Source organism: Garra rufa, chromosome 23 (assembly GCF_049309525.1).
Source record: "Garra rufa chromosome 23, GarRuf1.0, whole genome shotgun sequence".
NCBI lineage: Eukaryota > Metazoa > Chordata > Actinopteri > Cypriniformes > Cyprinidae > Garra > Garra rufa.
The window spans coordinates 35,700,110-35,705,238 of NC_133383.1; the positions used below are offsets into that span (position 1 = coordinate 35,700,110).

General features: G+C 39.8%; 1 pseudogene; it reads left to right on the top strand.

Annotated features, from left to right (window-relative positions):
* Nucleotides 1-1,129: 1,129 nt before the first annotated feature.
* On the top strand, nucleotides 1,130-3,939 carry LOC141299022 (uncharacterized; annotated as a pseudogene).
* The last annotated feature ends 1,190 nt before the right edge of the window (nucleotides 3,940-5,129 follow it).

Below are 5,129 nucleotides of genomic sequence, written 5' to 3' on the forward strand. Positions count from 1 at the left end.
GACAAGATGTTCCGTTGAGGTGTTTTATTAAAATAAAAGGTTTAAATGTGTATGGTTCTGAAACAGAGATACAGGCATAAATCAGTAAATGTAGACACTTATTACAGGCCTAGCAGGTATATAATAAAACAAACACAATTAAGAAATTAAATTATAGTTTTGTTATGTATGACTGAAATGCAGTGTTATAATAAATGCTTATTACTAAGCAAATACAAACTTAGAAATGCAGTAGTACATCCCTGTTCAAAGATTAATTTGCTGCACATTAACTGCAACAATATACATACAACATACTAAATTCAGCTGAACATATAATAATGAGCTGCAGAATTACTCCTTAAATAAACAACATTACACATATTGCAATAACAACAAACATTATTTCAACTGAGACACATAAGGCTTGCAGAGCAACGTCTCCATTAATTAACAGCGTTCTCAATGAAACACACGAGCAGTGCGAAGCTCCGCCATTATACAACAACGAGCAGCAACATGTCACGACATTATTGTGAAGTAAAAACAACAGCAAATCTCAGTATACTTACTGGTAGTTGCACGCACACAATACTTGGAACTCGTTACTAAGTACAGCAACACTATCTTAGATTATCTATATAAAAATAAATATAAATATAAACCGCACAGTCTTTCGACGCCAGCGCTATCTTCCAAACGTTTCCGAAACTGAAACTGTCTGCTCCCGCGAACCGCATAGCGCAGTGACGCTCCTGATTGGCTGATTCTCAAGCAGCCAGTTTTATCTGCCTGAAAAAGGTCGTCCTTCGTCACATATTTAATTGGTCTACTTTAATGTCAACAATGGCTTGTCTACAAAAAGTCCAAGGTTAAAGGCTAACGTTAGCTATCAAAATATTTTCGGGGAAAAAAGGCGAAAAAACATACATTAACGGCTCAAATTTTGTTACAAACTATCATTACAAATATTAAATAGACTGTTCCTATGTTGGTGTATCGATGAGCTATAAAGTAGTTTGATTTAAAAAGAAATCATTGAATAAAATTGACGATACTCACCGTGTTTCGGTTCTTCACATGTTTATCCATGTGTTTATCCGATCCAATTTGAAAGGTGGCGCTGTCTAGAAAAACGAGGGGTCTGAGAATGCGGGACTCTGGGTGCGGGACTGTAGATGCAGCAGGCTCCGAGTCTGCAGCTTCATACTACTCATAAAAATGTGTTCATGACTATGAAGGCAAGTTGAATACGATTAAAGGTGCAATGTGTAATATTTGAGATGATCTCTAGACAAAGTTGCAATATAATATACATAACTATGTTTTCAGGGGTGTATAAAGACCTTACTTAATGTTACTTAATGACCTTACCATTATGTTTTTATTAACTTAGAATTATCAGTTTATATCTACATACACCGCGGGTCCCCTCACATGGAAGTCGCCGTTATGTTTCTACAGTAGCCCTAAAAGAACAAACTGCTCTGCAGATCGCGTTTCATCACTGTTGTTCTTGTGAAAAAACACTGACAAAATAATGAACAAGTAACAGTAATATTTACCATAACATTGTTTTATTGACTAGTTAAGTAAATATAATTCCTTAATTTACATTTTAAAAGAAATCTCATAGTTCGTTGCTGTCTAAAACGGGAAATCTTAACGGTGTGTTCACACGGGGCGCAAGCGTCAACGCTTCCCATTGACTTTGAATGGGTGACGTCAAGCTTTGCCGAAAGGAATTGTGGATCCGTCGGCGGCGCTTCACTCGCGTTGCTCGCGGCAGAAGTTGAGAAATTTTCAACTTCTGCCGCGAGCAACGCCAGTGAAGCGCCGCGTCAGCCAATCAGATCGCTCTATGCAAATACAGTGGCCAGGCGGCAGCCAATCACGTTCATCCTGTTCAAGAGCAGCATTTCATTGGCTGACGCTGCTATGACCATAAACGTCAGCCACGCCTTCCGTTAAGCGTTGACGCTTGCGCCCCGTGTAATCCTCTGTGGGCTACCGTAGTTCTGTAAAGGGAGGGGTGAGCAGTGGAATGTTGCAATTCACAACTTCACCGCTAGATGCCGCAAAAATCTACACACTGCACCTTTAAGATGTCCTTGAAGAGAAGTATCACTAGCTAGCTAACATTAGCCTAGTCTCAGCCTCAGACGTCACGCCCACGGAACGTTGGCTAAACGTCTGATGCATATGGTACACTTAACTGGAAACACTTCAGGAATGTCGAAGTCGTCATCTGATAGAGTCCGGGAACGTGACGTCAGCAACGCAATGCATGTTGGGAATTTAGGTAACGGAGCTGCGGTAGCCGCTATTGGATTGTGTTCATGAAATTATTCTACTTTACTCTGCAAAATAATTTATAATGGTGAACTCTTGTTGCGTTGTTAATTGCCACAACCGCACTCACGACCGTCATGTACGCCGACCGTCAAATATTCGATTTTTCAGCTTTCCAGCTTGGAAAAAGCATCTTGGACCCCAAGTTTCCGAGTTAACAAAACGACGTTGCATGGCGTGGGTAGCAGCAGTTAGACGGAAAAGCATTACTTTTACTAATATCCCCAGGCACATGTTTGTTTGTTCACTCCATTTTCACAAAGGTAAGTTAAAAACAAAATACATCTGACTGATTTTGTTGTTAAAGCAAGGCATGTAAACGTAACTTAACGTGTTGCTACACTGCAAATTACTTAAGTAACGTTAACTACATAACTAATTAAATGAATGCGGTCATTTATTTCAGGCAAATCAGCCTATGAAATGTTAGAGTGTGATTCAGACTGGTTCCATCGCTGCATCTCGGACACACAGAAGTCAAAGCAACGGAATGTGGGCGGTTTAACCAATCTAAAAGGAGACAAAAAGTTGAGGAAGACGCTGCACCTGCAGCACTACATGTAGCTGGCCAGGATGAAGCTGCAACAGCAGATGATGGTCCACAGATTGAAGATGCAGGGCCAAATGACAACACTGCAGAACAGCTGGAATGCCATCTTTGTAGCTGTAGGCGTGCTGAAATTGACCGCTTGTTAGAGGAGAACCGGAGACTCAAACAAGAGCTTGCTGAAAAGAACATGGAAGAGAATTCTTTTAAAGATGATGATACGAAGGTCAGGTACTATACTGGACTTCCGTGTTTTGTGCTTCTGATGGGTGTGCTTACACAGCTTCTTCCCTGCCTGCAACAGACTGCTCGAAAACTCTCACCTTTTCAGATGCTCCTTTTAACACTGATGCGCCTCAGACTGAATTTGCCAATTCAGCACATTGCATACATCTTTTCTGTGAATCGAAAGACTGTGTCCACCACATTCAGAGAGACCATAGGCATTATGTTTAGACATCTCAAACCTCTGGTGCATTGGCCAGACAGACATTGCTTGCAAGCCACCATGCCACATCAGTTTGTTGAGGCTTTTGGCAATCGTGTGTCAGTTATTGTGGATTGCTTTGAAATTCGTATGGAAAGAGCATCAAATCTCAAAGCTAGAGCACAAACATTTTCCCACTACAAACACCATCACACCCTAAAGTACCTCATTGGCATTACGCCACGAGGATCTATATCTTTCATTTCCAAAGGGTGGGGAGGTCGTGTCAGTGACAAGCATGTGACCGAGAATAGTGGCCTTCTTAATCGACTGGTTTGACATCAGAGACAGTGTTGGATTCATGTGTGCAGAGGTGAAAACACCTGCTTTCACAAGAGGATGCAGCCAGCTGGATGCAAAAGATGTAGAGGAAACATGTCGGATAGCTCACCTCAGGGTGCATGTGGAGAGGGTTATTGGATGTGTACGCACAAAGTACACCATACTGAATGGAATTGTTCCAGTTAGCTTGGCACTTCCATGTAGAGATGAGGACATGACGTTCTTGGACAAGATTGTGACTGTATGCTGTGCCTTGACTAACATGTGTCCCAGCGTTGTTATAAAACCATAAACTAAGAAACTGTCAAATCAATTGCTCTCAAGGAATGTCATCCAACATAAACTTTTCTGTGTAAATATGTTTATGTATTGTGTGTATATATTATGTATATTATAATTCAGATTTTGTGTGTAACAATGTTGTGTATTTAAATTGTATGTGTACATATAACACAAATGTATAAAATATACACATGTATGTGTACTTCTATAAATACACAAACATGTTAAAATGTTATTTTACAGCCTTCAGTTAAACATGCATTATCTGTTTTGTATATTGCATACTGCATTGCAGTAATAAATGAAAAAAAAAAAAACATTTCTGTATCCCTTTATTTGTGTATAACACACTGAGGTAAATGTGTACAGTTCACAATAACATAAGAATCAATACAATTGAAAAGTTCAGTCCCACTACTACTATAGTGCAAACATAACAGGTGTAAGATATAACAGTGCTGTAAACTTCAAGTATCAAGAACACAGGTAACAATGCAGTAGGTAAAAAAGCAAATAACTGTTGAACAGAAAAGCTCAGTTCTACTAAATTGCAAACACAACAGGTGTTAGATGTAACAGTGCTGTAAACTTCAAGTTCAACAGATAGATAGATAGATAGATAGATAGATAGATAGATAGATAGATAGATAGATAGATAGATAGATAGATAGATAGATAGATAGATAGATAGATAGATAGATAGATAGATAGAACTATATAACAATAGATGGATAGATAGAACAGGTGTAGGGTGTAACAGCAGTGTTAAGTAAAAACAAGTACTGAATTAATTAACAAAAGTGCAAAAACACATTTTGGCTCCAATGTGTCAAGATGTACAGGAGGTACAAAGCCATGGCTCACTTTCTGATGGTGCCTGCTTCAGTCCCACACAACTGAGGTGGAACCACTGAATAGCACAGCTGTCATTATCACAAGCCACCATGTCATCCAGGTCTTCAGCGCCTCTACAAATGCACCAGAGTATTTTTCTGTTGTCATGTGCCTGTGTTCCTGCTCTTTCTGTGTGAGATGGCTGCAACTCTGATGAATTAGGTGTCTTTGTAGAGGCTTGTCGAGTGTAGCAGCAAGACACAAGCTCAGGTAGTGTAACCTTGTGGAAGAAGTCCTGTGCCTTCTTTAGAACTGTTCTACAGTACTGTGTATCCGGAAAGACCCGAACCATAGCACAGTCTTTCG